General features: G+C 47.2%; 1 protein-coding gene across 3 annotated transcripts in view; it reads right to left on the bottom strand.

Moving 5' to 3' along the window:
* Rell1 (RELT like 1) overlaps positions 1-20,369 on the bottom strand; it is a 93,987-nt gene that overhangs the window by 67,306 nt on the left and 6,312 nt on the right. The window contains exon 1 of one of the 3 annotated variants that reach the window (XM_045130290.1): positions 12,824-12,842. The exons of the other annotated variants lie outside the window; for them this stretch is intronic. The gene's annotated coding sequence lies outside the window, so the exon portion shown is untranslated. Of the gene's footprint in view, positions 1-12,823; positions 12,843-20,369 lie in introns of those variants that run through there. 3 annotated transcript variants of the gene reach the window in all.

Here is a 20,369-nt window from a genome sequence, read left to right as displayed (position 1 = left end):
TCAGGCAGGGTCCCTCGTTGTTCATCACTGCATGTGCCAGGCTGGCTGGCCCAGATGTTTCCGGGCTTCTCTGGACTCTGCCTCCCTTCTTGCCCAAGGCGAACTGGGACTACAGATGCTGGCCCCAGGGCATCCAGTACACAGCTGATCTGAAGATCGGAACTCAGGCGCTCACACATGCGAAGCCATCTCGCCAGTTCCAGGTCTTTGGTGTTGATCTGGAGCACAAGCCTTTCAGAACCAACCCACCACACAGCTGGCCTGCAACCCAGGAGGGCATGCAGCCACCCCAGTGCCTCTCCAAAGGCAGACAGGCCACCTGCCTCCAAACGACATTTTTGCGTATGAGCTACATTATAGTCCGCATGTATCATCCTTCAGTGAAAAATCGGAAAGTTAGCTGTGAGAAGATGAAATGTGTACTGATATCATTCTCTTTTATTTTTTGTTTGTTTGCTTTTGTTGTTTGGCTTTTTCAGGGTAGTGTCTCACTCTAGCCCAGGCTGACCTGGATCTCATTCTGTAACTCCAACCTGGTCTTGTACTCACAATGATCCTCCTACCTCTGCTTCCCAAGTGCTGGAATTAAAGATGTGCCCCACCTCGCCCTGTTCTGATGCTATTCTTTTCTCTTTTTTCTTTATTTTTTTAATTTTTTTATTTTTATTTTTTGGTTTTTCACGGTCTCACTCTAGCTCAGGCTGACCTGGTACTCACTATGTAGTCTCAGTGATCCTCCGACCTCTGCCTCCCAAGTGCTGGGATTAAAGGCGTGCGCCACCACGCCGGGCTCTGATGCTATTCTTTACAAACAGTATCACATATAATTTCCCAATATTAATTTTAACTACGGCAAAGAAAAAGATAGTGATCTAAGGTATATCTCTATTTCGCCCCACTACGATATCACAAAAGCAAAAGTGAAAGGAAGACCTTTGTTTTCGATCTCTGTGTGTGTGTGACATGTGCAGGCATGAGGGATTTGTGCTTTGTGAGTACGTAGGCACGCATGCCACGGGACAGATGCGACTCCCGGTGTCGGTCCCCACCTTCCTCCTTGTGTGAGGCAGACTCTCTCGTTGCTCCCCACAGCACTCACCAGTCTAAACTGGTCCTCACGATCCCAGATTCTCCTGTCTCCAACTCCATCGTGGCACAGGAGCTCTGTGACCACAGACAGACACTATCATATCCGGCTTGACATGGGTTCTGGGGCTCCAAGCTCAGGTCATGATGCTTGCATGACAAGGGCTTTATGCACCAAGCTATCTCCTCAACCACATAAACTGTTTTTGATCTACAGAAACATCCCATTCACATTAACCTGAGTATTCACATTAACTCACAATTACACATGGAAACTATGCAACAGCCGCCACCAACATAAGCTATCCCAGCAATGTCAATTACAGGGCATCTAAACAATCCTTGAGAAAGGAGGGGACAAAAGAGAGAAGGACAAGCTTGGCATGATGGTGCACACCTTTAATCCCAGCACTCGGGAGGCAGAGGTAGAAGGATCTCTGTGAGGTCAGAGCCACCCTGAGACTACATAGTGAATTCTAGGCTAGCCTGGGCTAGAGTGAGACCCTACCTGAAAAAAACCAGAGGGGGGCTAGAAAGATGCCTTAGCAGTTAAGGCACTTGCCTGCAAAGCCAAAGGACCCAGGTTCGACTCCCCAGGACCCACGTAAACCAGATGCACAAGGGGGCACACGCGCCTGGAGTTCATTTGCAGTGGCTGGAGGACCTGGCGTGCCAGTCCTCTCTCTCTCTCTCTCTACCTGCCTATTTCTGTATCTGTCTCTCTCTCAAATAAATAAATAAATAAATAAGCCAGGTGTGGTGGCTCATGCCTTTAAAAACAAAAAAACAGAGGGAAGGACAGACAGAGAGAGAGAGAGGGAGGAAAAGAGGAAGACACATCACACACAATAACTAGAAACACATTACATAAGTTCCCACTCCAACAACATGATACTTTTCAATGTACCTTCATATTCATTATTTGACTTGGAATCCGTAGTGGCAAGGAATTAGCCAGGAGGTTGCTGATGTCCTCATTTTGTCACTTTGTCAACAACTCAGGGCCTGACACGGCATCACTGTGATGATGGCAGAGATGAGGGAGGCAGAAGAATTAGAGGTCAGACACACTGCCAACCTCAGTCCTTAGTGCAACAGGCCACCCCGCGCAAACACGAATGCAGAACTTGAAGGAAAAGCTCATTTTAGGTCCACCACCTCTGTGTGCCGAGTGGAGGGCTGGGTCCTGCCACAGCTCCTCAGACCTACCACGGGCTCCCAGGCCATCCGTGGAGCATCCACTTCCAGTCCATTTGATAAGCAGCTTTGTTGAGATCTTATTTGGGTAGGACAGAATGTCCAGTGTACTACACCCATCTGCCAAATGCCAACTGTTTCCAAAAATATAAGTGGACTGTTTCCAGAACTGGACAACCGGGTGTCACGGAGTAGCCTCGCAACCCAGGAGCCCTTCTTTCTAAAGACAGCCATCCATGAGGACACCCCTAATCAACAGAAGGTTCTAGTTTGCAACGATGCAACGGAAGGTCACAAACAGCAGTACACCCCAAGCCCAGCTTGGGGACTTGGCCCTCCATGTGATGCTCACAGGACTCCGCTCCATAGCCAACTGCCAGTTCCCAAAGGGGACACTAAATCCGAGCTTGTAATCTCTCCCAAGGGTCAAAAGGTCGTTGCTAACTTTCAGGAGAGCTGTGATCCTAACCATCCTTGCAAGAGTCCAGGCAAGGACTAACAGTCCCTAGAGCGCCTGGAACAAAACCGTCACACAGGAAGCTGAAGACAGGACCAGACGGCCTGTTTCCGGCAGGAAGGAGAACAGGGGCTGCTCCTGCAGGAATCAACAAATCCTCTAGGGATGCAAGGGGAGGGTGTTGAGGACCCAGCCTTAGGAAGTTGGATCTCTGGTTTCTGGGTACAAGAGACCCTGCCTGAGTTGGGAGGTCAGCCAAGCCATTTCCAATGTGCAGAATACAGTGTGAACTCGCTTGAGGAACTGAGGGGTGGGGGATGGGGGGCCCACAGGAGCAGAGCAAAGGCGTCACAGAGGAGCCAGCCCAGCACCCACCAGCAAAGGCAGAGGGAGGCACTGACTCCACGGGAGAGTGGAGGGTCTGATGTCCATCTTTGGAGCTACTGAGACGCTCAGCTACTTTACCTCCAACTGCTCAGAGCAACTCAGCTTCACTGAATGTGTGTGCCCAGTAATTACCTTATATATATATATTTTTCTTTTTTGCAAGTAGAGAGAGATAAAGAGAGACAGACAAAGAGAATGGGCATGCCAGGGCCTCCAGCCACTACAAATGAATGCCAGATGCATGCACCACTTTGTGCACCTGGCATTATGTGAGTTCTGGGGAATCAAACCTGGGTCTATTGGCTTTGCATGCAAGTGCCTTAACCACTGGAGCCATCTCTGGGGCCCAAATTGCTAATTTTTTAAATTTTTTTAAGTATTATTATTTATTTATTTGAAAGAGACAGAGGCAGAGAGAGAGAAAGAGGGAAGGAAAGAGAGAGTGGGCAAGAGAGAGTGGGCATGCCAGGGGCTCCAGGCGCTGCAAACGAACTTCAGATGTATGTGCCATCTTGTGCATCTGGCTTATGTGGGTCCTAGAGAATCGAACCTGAGTCCTTTGGTTTTGCAGACAAGTGCCTTAACCACTAAGCCATTCCTCCAGCACTGCTGATTTTTTTTTTTAATCCTCACAATTCTAATAGGTGTTACTGTTTTGTTTTGTTTTGTTTTTCTTCTTATGTTTTGTGGTCCTGAGGAATCAACGCCTGGCTGTCATGCATGCTGGATAAGTGCTCTAGATCCATCGTGGAAAGAAAGGCAATAAAACACAAGCAGAGAAGTCAAGTTGCTCCTCGGGGGGAAAGGCTGGCTGGAGACCTGGACCTGGCCGGGGACTGCTGCTGGGGAGGCCGAAGCTGAGCCTTGGGAGGCAAAGCAGAAAACAGACTTCCTGCTGGCACTGGGCTCAAGGTGCCTCCCAGCTGTGATCCATGCACTCCTCTGGGCCTCAGACTCATCTGTAAAACGCTGCTCACAGCAGAGGTGGCACTGAGCGTGCAACCCTGTTAGCTTCAGTCGGCCCCGCTCTGATGTCACAGCTGTCCATGCTGGCTGCTCCACACAGGCATGCAAAGGCGAACACACAGGAAAAGGCAGTGAACTACAGGAGGCAGTGTTGATGTGGGGTACAGAACATGAGCCCTACTGTGAGGGAGAAGGAACCCCAGGCCCTGCTCACACAGAAAAGCACGACAGGCCAGGCAGAACCAGAGAGGGCAGGGCAAGGAGGGAGAGCCACGGCCCATCACCCGCAGCCCGGGCTTCTCTTCCTTCCAGGAACAGGAAGCAGAAAATGATTCAAGAGAAAAGGACAAAAGTCCTGCACAGACGGCTTTCCGATTAGTCACAGGTTCAGCCAGGCGGCATTCCCCGCGACAGGCACGTGGGTCGGGCTGCTGAGCATCGGAGCGGAGCGCTGGGAAGTGAACAGGAGCGACCCGGACACCTTCAGGCCCCTGTCCTGGCTGAAGTGAAAACTCCTGCCTCTAGGGAGACAGCCAAAGAAAGAGCGAAAGCACACAGGAGGGGTGAGACAGGTGATTAGGAAAACCCCAGAAAAAGGCAGGAGGGGAATGAATATGAAAGTATTCGCATAAAGGTTGAAACATGTTAAAAGTCTTTAATGTCAGCACTCAGGAAGCCAAGGCAGGAGGAGCCCAAGTTACAGGTCAGTCGGGGCTACATAAGACCCTGGCCTGCTGGAACTACAAAGAGAAACCATGTTCCCCAAAAAAGGGGGGGGGTGCTGGAGAGAAGCCTCAGGACCCAGGTTCGATTCTCCAAGTCCCACGTAAGCCAGATGCACATGGTGGCGTATGCATCTGGAGTTTGTTTGCAATGGCTAGAGGGCCTGGCATGCCCATTCTCTGCCCCCGCCATGTCTCTAATAAATAAATAAAAATAGGGCTGGAGAGATGGCTTAGCGGTTAAGCGCTTGCCTGTGAAGCCTAAGGACCCCGGTTCGAGGCTCGGTTCCCCAGGTCCCACGTTAGCCAGATGCACAAGGGGGCGCACGCGTCTGGAGTTCGTTTGCAGAGGCTGGAAGCCCTGGCGCGCCCATTCTCTCTCTCTCCCTCTATCTGTCTTTCTCTCTGTGTCTGTTGCTCTCAAATAAATAAATAAATAAATAAATAAAAGAAAAAAGAATAAATATTCTAAAAAAAAAATTAAAAAAAAAATAAAATAAAAAATAAATAAAAATAAATCTGTTTTAAAAGAAAAATAAAAAGCTGCGTGTGGTGGCTCACACCTTTAATCTCAGCACTTGGGAAGGTGAACTAGGATGGCAGTGAGTTTGAGGCCTGCGTGGGTTACAGACTGAGTTCCAGCTGAGCCTGGGCTAGAGTGGACTAGGCGGGGACCTAGGGAAAAGCAAAACCGGCTCCACAAGCCCCCAGTGGAGTCAGCCCCCCACTACGCAAGTGAAGCCTGATGTGGGGCCCAGGCCACCGAGGCAACAGAAGGCAGTCACATGATGATGCCAAAGCGCCCAGGCCAGCTAGGCAGGCCTTCCTAGCAGCAAACTACGAGAGACCCTGTCTCATACGAGCTGGGAGAAGACCAACACTCAAGGCTACCTTCTGACCTCCACGTGTGCACCATGGCGCCCACATGCTCGTTCACACACACATACATAAGTATGCACACATCCAAATCGTTTTAAATCTTTGGAAAAAGAAAACCTCTGAGAACCAGGAGCAGCTACTTAGATAAAGTACTATGAATAATAGTTAAATGTTGAAACATATTTGTAAAGGTATTACTCAAAGCATGTTTATATATTAGTTTATCTAACCCTTACAATAATCCTAAAACAAAGGTACTTTCATTTGCAACCCATTTTATAGATGTGAAAACTACAGCACAGAGATCATGTAACTTACACCGGATCACACAGCACACAAGTACGCAAAGAGTAGATATACCCTGTACCCTGGTGCTGTTATGTCTTAAATGTAAGACTGAACAGTTTAGGCATTCAGTAAAATTCCACAAACTGGGATTAGCAAATAGGTCTCTATTATGCAATCTATTATCTAATATGGTGTTCAGAGAGTTAAGGCACTGTCTTGCACAGACAATCTGCAGTTGATCATTATTTCTCTAATCCAATAATAAATCTACTATGATAAAATGGCTTTTCCTAATGAGTCAATTGTTGGGAAGAGAGGATACATTTAAAAGTTACATTCTTGGGCTTAAGAGATAGCTTAGCGGTTAAGGTGTGTTCGCCTGCAAAGACAAAGGACCTCAGTTTGATTCTCCAGGACCCATGTAAGCCAGATGCACAAGGGGACGCATGCATCTGGAGTTCATTTGCAATGGTTGGAGACCCTGATATGCCCATTCTCTATCTGCCTCTTTCTCTCCCTCTCTCAATTAAATAAACTTCAAAAGAACAAAACTGTTTGCTTTTTTTAAGGTTACATTCTCAGGGCTGGAGAGATGGCTTAGCAGTTAAGGCAATTGCCTGTGAAGCCTGAGGACACAGGTTCAATTCCCTATTACCCCATGTAAGCCAGATGCACAATATAGCGCATGCATCTGGAGTTCATTTGCAGTGGCTAAGGCCCTGGCATGCCTAGTCTCTCTCAATCTCCCTCTCTCTAAAATAAATAAATATTTTTTTAAGTTACATTCTTGTCGGGTGTGGTGGCACACGCCTTTAATCCCAGCACTCAGGAGGCAGAGGTAGAAAGATTGCCAAGAGTTCAAGGACACCCTGACACTATACAGTCAATTCCAGGTTGGCCTGGGCCAGTATGAGACCAAAGTTACATTCTCTCCAAGACAACTGACCTATTTGGGGACCTCAAGTGCTAATTTAAAAAAAAAAAAAAAAAAGTATTCTTGCCATTATTTTTAAGAAGCAAAATTTAAATCCTAAGGAATTAAAATGACTAATTTCCTCTCAGAAATACCTTCCTTTTGATTTTAAAACCAAAGAAACAATTTATCAGAAAAGAATGACTTTATCATTTCTTACTAATCCAAAATGGTCTGAATGACAAGGAAGGTTACATTTAAAAATAAATAAATAAACAAATAAAGGGCTGGAGAGATGGCTTAGCGGTTAAGCACTTGCCTATGAAGCCTAAGGACCCTGGTTTGAGGCTCGATTCCCCAGGACCCATGTTAGCCAGATGCACAAGGGGGCGCACGCATCTGTAGTTTGTTTGCAATGGCTGGAGGCCCTGGCACACCCATTCTCTCCCTCCCGCTCTCTCTCTTTGTTGAAAGATAAAAAAAATAAAGACCAGACAATATTTTATGCCAATATGACCTCAGTTTGCCTAGGGAAAGGATACCAAAATGTTTTAGTAGCCAAGATTAGTTCTTTTTTATTTTCTTTTTAGTATGTTTTATATCTTAACTACATTTTATACTTTCTCTTAATCATACACAGAATTACCACAATAATTTTAAGCGGAGGGAGTAGTCTATACAGGGGGAGGGGAATTAACCCACTAGATAATTAATACCTTCCCATTATAGGTTTCTTTTTCCTTTTTCTACTTTTTGTCTTCTCTAAAATATCTTAATGATAATCAAAAGGTATGGTGGTTTGATTCAGGTGTTCCCCATAAAGTTAGGTGTTCTGAATGCCAGATTCCCAGCTGATGGAGATTTGGGAATTAATACCTCCAGGAGGCAGAGTATTTTGGGGGGCAGGTTTATGGGCATTATAGCCAATTTCCCCATTCCAGTGTTTGGCACACTCTCCTGTTGCTATTGTCCACCCGATGTTGGCCAGGAGGTGATGTCCACCCTCTGTATCCTCTGCTCATGCCATCATTTTCCCCTGCCATCGTGGAGCTTCCCCTTGATCCTATAAACCAAAATAAACCACTTTTTCCCACAAGCAGCTCTTGGTGGAGGGTTTTATGCAGTGATAGGAACTTGACTGCAACAGAAGGGTTGGACTTTTTTTTTTTTTTTTTCCCTGAGGTAGGGTCTCGCTCTAGCTCAGGCGGACCTGGAATTCACTATGTAGTCTCAGGGCGGCCTCGAACTCAAGGTGATCCTCCTACCTCTGCCTCCCTAGTGCTGGGATTAAAGGCGTGGGCCCTGGGGGTTGGGTTTTTTTAACCAGATAATTAAATCAGTAGGAGTCTTTATTACCATTGTGTCAAAGATATCTGTAGTAGACAGCTTCAGGTCGCTGAGATGGACTTCCAGCCCAGCACAGTTATGGTAGAAGGAATTTATTGAAGCTCGCTGATCCAGGGGAAGTTCCATAACGGCAGAAAGAAGCTGGCCTGCCTTCACAGGTCTAAGCAGAGAGAGAAGCCACAAGCTGAAAACCATCCCACACAGCGCACTTCAGGAACTCCGGGAGGAACTCAGTCACTTTGCATGTCTTTAGACTGGAATAGCAAATCCACCACCACACCTTAGTCTGGACCAATGACGCCTCTTCTAGCCAGGTAGCGACAGATGCAAACTATAAACTAATAAAACACTGAATATATGGGGGGCCATCTAGTCAAACTACCACAGTATGAAATCACCGTTACTGAGGCCCAAAAAAGTTTAATCTTGGCAATGTCACAGGTTCCAAATTAACAGAATTCTAAATACTGTAGACGTAAACCAGAACACAGTACCAAGAATCCCTCAGTAAGGTGACTGCCCATAGGTACAAGCCACAGTTCCACCTACCAATCACTTCTACTGACTGGAGGCGGGGCAGCCATACCATGACACCTTGGATCCACACCTTAAGAAACAAGGGTCAAAAAAAAAAAATGATGTCACTTCCATTTTATTATATTATAAAACACAATAGAGATACATATACACTAAGGGGCTAGCCTGATAACTCATTCTTTCCCACTATTTCTTAATACCTTTGAGCCTTTCTCGAACTAGAAAACAAGTGTGATTTCAGAAATAAATGCAGGGGCTGGAGAGATGGCTTAGCGGTTAAGTGCTTGCCTGTGAAGCCTAAGGACGCCAGTTCAAGACTCGATTCCCCAGGACCCACGTTAGCCAGATGCACAAAGGGACGCACGCGTCTGGAGTTCGTTTGCAGTGGCTGGAGGCCCTGGCATGCCCATTCTCACTCTTTCTCTCTGTCTCTTTCTCTCTCAAATAAATAAATAAAAATAAACAAAAAGAAAGGAAGGAAGGGAGCTGCATGTGGAGGCACACACCTTTAAGCCCAGGTGGCAGAGGTAAGAGGATCGCCATGAGTTCAAGGCCATCCTGAGACTACATAGTCTGGACTAGAACAAGACCCTACCTCGAAAATACTCTGCTTCCCAGTGACATTGTTTCATTTCATTTCTCCAACACCAATGCAGGTGTCACAGGACTCAATTTAGTTCTGACACTGTGGTAGTTTGAAAATATGTCTCCCATAGACTCAGGTGTTTTGTTAAAGCTTGTGACTTGGGCCTCCAGCCCATTGGCTGGAGGAGGCATCATGGGGGAGGGGATGAGACTCCTGAAGTCCACCCTTAAGGTGTGATCGGGACGGACCTGATGCTAAGAGAGCAGTTACACCTCTTTCTTACATGGAGGTGGGGGGTGGCCCGCTGCTTACTGCCAGCTTGTACTTGCGGCTTTTTGGTGTTGCTGGCTACTTGGTTGTTGCTTCTTCTGTCACTGACGTAACCTCCCCCTGGATCTGCAAGCTTAAAATAAACCCCTTCCTCCCCTAACTGTGGCTGCCTCGGATGTTCATCCCAGCAATGCGGAACTGACTGTTAGAGACACTAACCACTTGGGAAAGGCAATGGCTCGTAGATTCAAGATTCGGTGTCACAGGAGGACCCCTCTTCTGCCTAGCTGGCTAAATCTGGGGGGCTTCTACAGCCATCCACTGTTTCAACAATGTGCCAGGCGTGAGTCACAGAACTCAGGAATGCAGTGTCCTATATCTACAGATTTGCCATGAAGGCAAAGCTCCAGAGCAGCCCCGGGGAAGGGCTGCGTGGGGCAAAGGGCACGGTATGACAAGCAGGCACGGCGGCGTCTCCAGGGCCAGGCACGCCGCCTCCCAGCACATCCGTGAGCTCAACACCTGACGGTCCCCAGGGCTTTTACCCAAGCTTTAATCTGCAGGCTTGACGAACTCAATCCCTGGCTGCAATGAATGAACTGCGCAGATTGGGGGAAGGCCAGAGAGCACCCGCCCTCCCACCACATGGCTGGTTCCTCCCATAATCAACCCCATCCTGACGCTATCTGAGGCCCCACCCAGAGTCACCTCACTAACAAAAGCTCAAGTGCTATATAAAGGGGCTCATTATACACAACAGAAGACGCTCTAATCCCATCATAAATTCCAAGGGTTTTAGGAGTTCTGTGCCAGAGATGGAAGACAGAAACCAAATACACATGTTTTTATTATGCTGCGCTGACTCAAAGTCCAGTCTCTGCTCATGAATACTTCAAGGTGCACCACTGATGCAGCACGAAACGACCAACTCGTCGACCATGTGACTCCATAAAGCACTGCTCCCCTCTCCTTCCAGCCTTCCCCCATTCCCAGCCCTCCCAGACACACTTCCACGGCCCGAGTACCTGCTATGCCTGTAATAGGCAGGCACCAAACACACGCTAGCATCCTTTCAGATTGGCCACATGCCCTCCTCCCAGATCTACTGGATCACACTGCAAGACACCAAGGGGCAGAGAAGCAGACCTGGGCAGGGCTTTATAAACCACCCCCGGGGTGATCTGTTGTTTTACTTATGGGCATGGCCCTCAGCCTTGACAGTACTGTCACCCTGCGAAGAAAGCAATATGTACTTGAAGAACAGTGGGGCTGAGGCACGGTGACAATGTCTCGCAGTCTTCGCTGCACAGGTAAGCCAGTTTAACAGTATAGCCAGGCTGGCTTCTAATGTGAACGCACACCTGACTGGCACGCCGTCGCCAGGATGCTCCACGCTGAACCGCCTCCCTGATTCTCATCCCCCAGCACTCCTGACACTACTGAAAAGCTATTGCAATTTATTTGTGTTGCATGAAACATTTCACACTAGGCCGAGATGATCTGTGTTACTCACAAAGGACCATATTATTCATGGGACCCTCCAGACAGCTCCGGGATATATAAAGGACAAAACAAGCATTATCTGTGCCTGGGCTATGCTCCCCCTCTGAGCTCTCCTCTCCACCCCCGCCCCAGATAAAGACACGGGAAAAGCAACCCAACTGCTTGGATGACAGGGCAGGGCCCTGTGGCCACCTCAGGCCCCACTCAGCTCAGTGTCTGGCGCTCTTGCGTCAGCGCCCGGCAGGACTGAGGGCCTCCGTCAGCCCCTGTCCTCCTCTCTCTAGCCAGCCTCTCCACTGCAGGCACAATCAAGTGCATAGCTTCAGTTCAGCAGCCTCTGTCCCACCCAGGTTGCAAGGATCTTCCTTTTCTTTTTTTTTAAGATTTTTACTTATTTATTTAATATATTTGAGAGTGTGAGAGAGAAAGAGCACACCAGGGCCTCTAACCACTGAAAACCAACTACAGATGCATGCACCACCTTGCGCATCTGCCTTTACGTGGGTCCTGGGGGATCAAACTCTGGTCCTTAGGCTTTGCAGGCAAGTGCCTTAACCGTGGAGCCATCTCTCCGGTTCTTGCAATGATGTTTCTGTTCCCAGCTCCACATTTTTGCCCAGGCTGGTGCACAGGGTCACTATCCAGCCCACGACACTCTCTTCTGAGGGTCACTTAAAATGCTGAGTTAGGACATGGAGTCCTTTCCATCTCTTGCTTCAGAAAGGAAGTCTCCTTCCTGTGATCCCAAACAGCACTGAGTCTGTAGTTGTGAATATAACAGATCCATTCTCCACGATACCACGACGACTCACATTCACAGCTTATTTCCATGGTTCTATCATAAGTTGTGTAAGACAGAAACTAAATCATTCACTTAAAAAAAAAAAAAAAAAAAAAAGCAGGTATGGTGGCATACATCTTTAACCCCAGAATTTGTAAGACAGAGGTAGGAGGATCACTCTAAGTTTGAAGCCACACTGAGACTACATAGTTAATTCCAAGTCATCCTGGGCTAGACAGGAAGCCCTAAAAAAAAAAAGTCATTCATTTCACATACCACAACAGTGCATGGGGGAGATGCCAGGCTCTTTTATCACTGCAATGAATACCACGTGCATGTCTCCCTTTATGTGGGTGCTGGGGAATTGAACCCAGGCTGGCAGGCTTTACTAATAAGCACCTTTCACAGTTGAACCATCTCCCCAACCCCCAAACTTTCATTTTTAAATTAAGGAGGACTGAATATCAACATGTATAGAATATCTACAAGATTGTCCTGCAAAAATTCTTAAAAGACACCTATTGGCAAATCTGTGTGTGAAGTAAGTTTCAATCCTTTCAAAGCCCAGCTAGCTGGATCTGTCACCTAGCAGAGGGCCACTCCCCTCGCTCTCCCACCCAGCAGGAAGCACTGACCACCAAGGCCTTGGCTTTTGTTCTGTTGCATTTTGCCTTTAACCAATAGAAAGAAGTTTGGAAAGACCTGAGGAAGTAATGAATGCATGCAGGCTCCACCAGCATGCCGCACAAATGCATAAAAAAGGAAGGAATGTCTGTCACGGAGCCACCTGCAACCTCACCAATGCCAGGAAATTCCAGCTGCTGTTTTCTATACTGTGGATAATTCACATGATTGTGTTGTGGACTCCCGGCTACCAAGAGCTGTGAGAACACTGGAAACTTACTGTTCCCCTGTTAGACTGCGAGACAGAAACCCCAGTGAGTTCTTCAAAATTCCACTCCTTAGAGGAATCTCGGATATCCACGTTATGTCCGTGTGCACGCGTGGAGGAGGAGGCTCGGCATGTCGTCAGTACTGAAAGGAATTCCTTGCTATTAACCCTGTGGGGAGCATGTTATATGCAGATTCGTTTTATCTTTCAGCCACTCAAATAATTCAGCTGCTTAAGAAGATGATCTAACCAGCGTGGTGGCACATATCTTTAATCCCAGCACAAGGGAGGCAGAAGTAGGAGGATCTTCATGAATTCGAGGCCAGCCTGAGACTACATAGTAAATTCCAGGTCAGCCTGGGCTAGAGTAAGACCCTATCTCAAAAAAAAGTGGGAGGGGGAGTGGCTGGAGAGATGGCTAAGGACCCTGGTTCGAAGCTCAATTCCACAGGACCTACATAAGCCAGATGCACAAGGTGATGCATACATCTGGAGTTCGTTTGCAGTGGCTAAAGGCCCTGGTGTGGCCATTCTCTCTCCCTCTCTGCCCCCCACTCTCCCCCTCATTCTCTCTGTCAAATAACAATTTTTTTTAAAAAAAAGATATATATAACAAAATGCAAGTGGTACCTACTTGTAATTATAGCCCTCAGGCAACTCAGAGGACTGCATGATTAAAGCTAGAATAGGCTACACAGTGAGACAAGTCTCTAAATAAATAAACCAATAAACAAATATATGTCTATTTCACAGTTTCTGACAAATTCCTAGATTCCTCACCCACTTCCCCACTGATAACAAAAAGCCACATTTATTTGATAATATGCATGTATTTGATAATATGGTTTCACTTTTAAGTAAGTGGAACAAAATGAAAACAAACAAATTAAATATAAAACTTTGTGGCCAGGCGTAGTGGCACATGTCTTTAATCCCAGCATTCGGGAGGCAGAGGTAGGAGGATCGCCATGAGTTCAAGGCCACCCTAAGACTACATAGTGAATTCCAGGTCAGCCTGAGCTAGGGTGAGACCCTACCTAGAAAATAAATAAATAAAACTTTGTTTCAACTGGCAACACGGAGCACAGGACACATTCCCATAATGCCAGCAGCATGTGGGGACCATGAACATCCATCTAGCTCTGGCTTCCCCTCCTCACAGCAACCTGCTCATGAGACTATGTGCAAAATAAAACTTCATCAGGCAATCACAAAGCTGAGCATGTGTCTCACTGTCCGGCTGCTGCAAGAATTCTAGTTAAAGGAACTATACAGTGGAAATGAGTGCACAATACAACCGAAAGCCAGGTAACTTAGGATAGATGCCACATGTTTCGTGACCTGATGTTCACAAGTGAGAGTTAAAGATAACTCACAGGAGGACTGAAGAAATAGCTTAGTGGTTAAGGCGCTTGTCTGCGAAGCCTAAGGACCCATGTTCAACTCTCTAGATCCCGTGTAAGCCAGATGCACAGGGGATGCAAGGTCACACATGCCCACAAGATGGCACACACATCTGAAGTTCAATTGCAGTGGCTGGAGGCCCTGGCACACCAATTCTCATTCCCTCTCTCTCTCTCATCCAAATAAAAAGATAACTCACAGGAAGTGCTGTCCTTGATTTCAGGGGGAAGCATGAACATGGACTGTGTAGGGTAGAGTTGGGGAGGGGAGGCCCGGACAGGACGTGACAGGACAGCCCCAAGAGAACAGATGAAAAGGGACGCAGCCCACTTGTTCCAGCTTGCCTCCCTCCCCTACATGCTCTTGTTCACATCTGATAGTTAGCAAGCATCACCAGGAAATGTGACCAAACACAAATCCTCCATCCCCATCCTCAGTGACTAAGAAGTGGGCCTGACCACCGACCCTTTGATCAGCCTCCCTATGGACCCCTGAGTCTGGGAGCCTCTGCTGCTGCTTATCTTGCTCTCTCCCCACTGCCCCCCCCAAAATGAGCCCATTTCTGTTACACACACACACACACACACACACACGCACGCACGCACGCACACACGTACGCGCGTGCGCGACAGACTGGGAACTCTTAGAGAAGTTCATTGAGCTCGTCATTCTAGAAGCTCAAGAGACCCCATCTGGTGATGGTCTTCTTGCTGGCAGGGTTCCAGGGTGGTACAGGACATCACGTGTCAAGGCAGGAATTGTGTGCACCAGCACATGTGACTGTGTGTGTGTGTGTGTGTGTGTGTGCGCACGTGCACATTGCCTCTCTGATCTCTCTTCCTCTTTTATGAAACCATGAGAATTCAATAAATAGGACTCCACCCTAATGAATTTATCTACTCCTAATCACCTCTAAACACGACATCCAGTAAGTTTCCACACTCTCGGTGCGTTACTATGAGAAATTCATGCCGACGCAAGAACCCTTAGGGGATACACTCAAGCCATTACACCACCTCTCGTCCGTCGGCACTTTCATCTGACTAACGCCTACGGCTTTGCAGGTAGAAATGTAAACCTTGTATCTTCAAGAAAGCTTGCCTAGCCAGTACCAGATTCTCATTTCTCCACATCCCCCGCTCCCAGCCCCAGGTTAGAGATTCGGGCCCTGTGCCATCCTCTACTTGCTGAGGTGCCAATACCACTTTGTATCGCTTTGCTTTTTAATTTAGGTACATGCACACATGGGTACGCAAAGGGGAGTCTGTGTGTGCCAGGATCCCTTGTCGCTGCAGCCAAATGCCTATATGGCTTTATGTGGGTAGCTGGGGAATTGAACCCAGGCGAGCAAGGCTTTACAACAAGTGCTTTAACCACTGAGCAATCTCCCCAGTCTCTGCTTTGCTGGATTGAATGCCTTTTCCCTGTTAACCTGCTAACTCCGCAAAAGTGGGATCAAGTATTCTCTGCTCATGTTGCATTACCCTCCGTGCCTTGCTAAAAGGACGTTGGTAATACTTGCTGAGTGACTAGATGAACCTGTGGCTGTGGTATGACTATGCGCCCCCAGAAATTCACATGTGGCACACTGACCCCCTAAATTCCTGTTAGTGATGCATGAAGTGGGGTCTCTGCAAGGTAACTGGGATTAGGTGAGAGATTATGAGGCTCCATAATCGCATTAATGACTAGAAGGAGACCCAAACTAGCATGCTTGCACTGGTTTGTCATGTGATGCCCTTCACTGGGCTATGACGCAACAGGGAGACCCTCCCCAGAGGCCAAGCAGACATCAGCACCCTGCCTCCCAAGCCATGCTAAATACCTTTGTAGTCTTCGAAAGCTGCCCGTCTCAACCAGAGCAGCAACACAAGGACTAAGGCACTTCAGAAACAAATGGTTGTAAATGACACTGTGACATTAAAAATGCACAATTTGAGCTGAAGAGATGGCTCCGTGGTTAAAGGCACTTGTTTGCAAAGACTGGCAGACCAGGCTCAATGATCCAGTACCCAGGAAAGCCAGATGCACAAAGTGGCATATGCATCTGGAGTTCGTCTGCAGTGGCAAGAGGCCCTGGCATGCCCATTCTCGTTTTCTTTCTCTCTCTCTCCTTGTAAATAAATAAAAATATTAAAAATACACATATACGGGCTGGAGAGATGGCTTAGTGGGTAAGCGCTTGCCTGTGAAGCCTAAGGACCCCGGTTCGAGGCTCAGTTCCCCAGCACCCACGTTAGCCAGATGCACAAGGGGGCGCACGCATCTGGAGTTCATTTGCAGTGGCTGGAAGCCCTGGCGCGCCCGTTCTCAATCTCTCTCTCTCTCTCTCTCTCTGTCACTCTCAAATAAATAAAAAATGAACAAAAAAAATTATTTTAAAAATACACATATACAATTGGTGCATTTTGCATCACTAGTTACAGAAACACAACTCAGTTTGTCTTTGAAAAGAGCTTCACGAGCGTGCTAGGAGGCTATGGTGTTTCCTGACAGGGCTATAAGCCACCTCTGGGTCACAATGGCATTATCTGAGCCAGCCAAGGGGAGGCTGGGTGATTAGACGGAGATAAGAGCTTCTTGGTTACACTAAAGCCTTTATTTAGGCACCAAAAACCTTAACAAGTAATCAGACCTTGAGCCACATAATTCCCTTGAAAAGTATGTGTTTTTCCCCCAAAACTTTGAGGATGATATTGGAAAGGGAACCGACACAAACATGAAAAGGTTTACTTAGCAGTGTGTTATGCTGCAATCTGCAGCAGACTTCATTATATCTCGTTAGAATTCTTTAAAAGATTGTGAAGTGATCAAAATGCACATGAATCAAGTTTTAATATATTGCATGACGGGTGAATGCGGCTGTCCATTGTACCATTTCTTTCTTTGGATTCTTGGGTTTGGTTTAGCAGAGTCAGAACTCTGTAATATTAACAAATTCAATAAAAAGTAAATATATGTGGGCTGGAGAGATGGCTTAGCTGTTAAGCGCTTGCCTGTGAAGCCTAAGGACCCAGGTTCGAGGCTCGATTCCCCAGGACCCACGTTAGCCAGATGCACAAGGGGGCACACGTGTCTGGAGTTCATCTGCAGTGGCTGGAGGCACTGGCGCGCCCATTCTTTCTCTTTCTCTGCCTCTTTCTCTTCTATTGATCTCAAATAAATTAAAATTAATTTTTTTTAAATTAAATATACACATCCAGGCATGGTGGTACACACCTTTAACCCCAGTACTCAGGAGGCAGACGTAGAAGGTTCACTGTGAATTTGAGGTCAGCCTGAGACTACATAGAAAATTCCACAATGATTGTGATGGGGAGGTAATATGATGGATAATGGAATTTCAAAGGGGAAAGTGTGGAGGGGGAGGGAGGGAATTACCATGGGATATTTTTTTATAATCATGGAAAATGCTAATAAAAATTAAAAAAGAAAAAAAAGAAAAGAAAATTCTAGCAAAGCCTGGACTAGGGTCAGACCCTACCTCAAATAAAAATAAATAAGAAGTAAATATATGCAGGAGTAAGCACTTCATGAACGTATTTGAGTATTGAAAGCCTTTGCACAGGAAATGCTCACTAACACCTCCTCTCAATGTCACATTGTTGTCCCTGAGGAGGCAATAGCTGTCTGATGGGCGCTGTCATTCTCTGTCCATGACCATTGTCTTCTACCTTTAGAAGGTTACAACTTACAAAGGCTGATAGCCAGCACAGCCCTTCACCAGAAGGGAGGAGGAGACATACTGCTAAGATTGGGGGTGATTATTAGAAAGAGTAACGATCTACATTATTACAAACAAAAAACCTTGGACCAAAGATTAGAGCACCTGTGTTCTAAATCTGGTTTCCTTCCTTCTTTCACATTTTTCTTTTATTTTTATTTATTTGCAAGAAGGGGGATAAAGAGACAGAGAATGGACATGCCAGGGCCTCTTGCTGCTACAAGCTAACTCCAGACAAAGTGCTTTGTGCATCTGCCTTTACATGGGTACTGGGGAATTGAACTCAAGCTCTCAGGCTTTGCAAGCAAGAGCCCCAACCACTTAGCCATCTCTCTAGCCCCACATTTTTTAAAGCATTCTACTCCTTGAGCCTCCAGCAGTTAACAGGATATGCACAAATGATGTCACCCTGATGGCTGCTCTATGAGCCCAGTCGCCCCTGACCTCTGCAGGGAGAAGGAGACCGCTCAAGTCTTAGAGATGCCAACTCAGTCTCCTCCCCACTATACAGGCCTTGAAGACATCATGAGGGTCACTCAGGCCCGGCCCAGCACCACAGGTCAGGAGTCTACTTTATCCAAACACTCCCCAGTTCGCAGGGAGAAGGAACCTAATTGCCAATCACACTCGAAAAGGCCAAAAAAGCACTCAGCAGGAGGATTACTACTACAGATGGGCTGGCTAGAAATAAGCCAATAGCAAATTCCCAAAGTGCTTCCAAAAGGAAGTTTCACGGTCTACCTTTATAAAGGTAATGGTTTCTTTTGCTTCTTTTTTTCCTTCCTTGCCTTATTCAGGCACCCAGTGTCGGTGCCCCCGTAACTCCCTCTCCTCCCAAGAGAACTCACAGCCAAGCCACTGTCTCCTGTTCCTCTCCCCGTGGGGTGGGGATGCCACCCAGTCCTGTCCTCAGAGCCACGAGGCCCTTTCCACAAGCGGCACCAGCATCCAGGGCTGCAAAGCTCAATAAAATAGAATAGGGGAAGGACATGCATAGTAAGGAAGAGCAGAGGACCAGAAAGAAAACTTCTGGGGCTACAGAGATGGCTTAGTGGTTAAGGTGTTTGCCTGCAAAGCCAAAGGATCCTGGTTCAATTCTCCAGGACCCATGTAAACCAGATGCACAAGGGGACGCATGCACCTGAAGTTCCTGTGCAGTGCTGGAGGTCCTGGTGTACCCATTCTTTCTCTATCTCTCCCTCTTTCTCTCTCTCAAATAAATAAATAAAATATATTTTAAAAAAATTTTCTGAAGCCGGGCATGATGGTGCACGCCTTTAATCCCAGCACTCGGGAGGCAGAGGTAGGAGGATCGTCGTGAGTTTGAGGCCACCATGAGACTCCGTAGTGAATTCCAGGTCAGCCTGAGCTAGAGTGAAACCCTACCTCGAAAAAAAAAAAAAATTCTGGAGCGGTTAAGGCCTTTTATTTGTTCTACTGGTTTCTTTGGTTTGTTGTTGGTGGTGTTTTGATACAGTGTCTCAAACCATAAACCAGCTGCCCAGAAATCCATTCTTCAGCCCCAGGCTGGCCCCAGACTCACAGCAATCCTCCTGCCTCGGTTTCCTGACTGCCAGGATTATTGCATAAGCCCAGATTTGAAGTGGGTAAGAACTTTGTGTGTCGTGCTTTCTCTGTGAAAGTGTTTGGCAAAAGTGTTAGAGGATCGGTTAAAGAAAATAGTAACATCCTAACTTTTGGCACTTCCTGTAAGCTGAAATTGGCACATTGTGACAATAATCCCATGAGGCAAGTTGGCTATATTTCCTCCATAGTGCAGGTAAGAAAAGTGGTTTAAAGATTTTTTTTCCCCCTCTATACAACAGGTACTTTTCTTAGTGGCTGGGATGTAATTATACACAGGAGTGTGAGCCAACCAAACAGGGGAGGGGACCAAGGAGAGGGAGGCTAGAGAGGGGGTCCCCAGGGGCGGGCAGGCAGTTGCACAGGAGACAGAGAAACCAAGCTACAGAACTGTTCATTTGGGATGCTGGGACAGCGCCAAAGGAGGAAAGACAAGAAGTATTGCAAGTGGGGATGGAAAACCAGGTCTCCTGAGTTCAACAAGGCTGGCAAAGCATCCTCAAGATAAGATGACTGGCCCCAAGAACTCGGGTGGCCTGATATGCGCCACTCTCCAAAAAGTCCCTTGCTGGATTCGATTTCTTTCTCTTACAAAGAGAGCCGTGTCGATGACTGGCAGAAGGAAGCAGACATTCATCCCAGTGTCTCCCTTTGGCCATCACGGGTGCATTGTAACAGGCGCTTGTCCACCCGGCTACCAGAATACACACAAGCACAGCTCCCTCCAGGAGTCCTTCGTCCCAAACTAGACGACCAAGGTGGCCTTTCTCGGCCTGAAGTCTCTGCACCGGAGGAGTTTTCCCCCTCACAGGATACTTTACTATTCTAAAAACACCTCACTGGCTG

This window comes from Jaculus jaculus, chromosome 11 (genome assembly GCF_020740685.1).
Source record: "Jaculus jaculus isolate mJacJac1 chromosome 11, mJacJac1.mat.Y.cur, whole genome shotgun sequence".
NCBI lineage: Eukaryota > Metazoa > Chordata > Mammalia > Rodentia > Dipodidae > Jaculus > Jaculus jaculus.
This window is presented reverse-complemented; position numbering and strand designations above follow the sequence as displayed.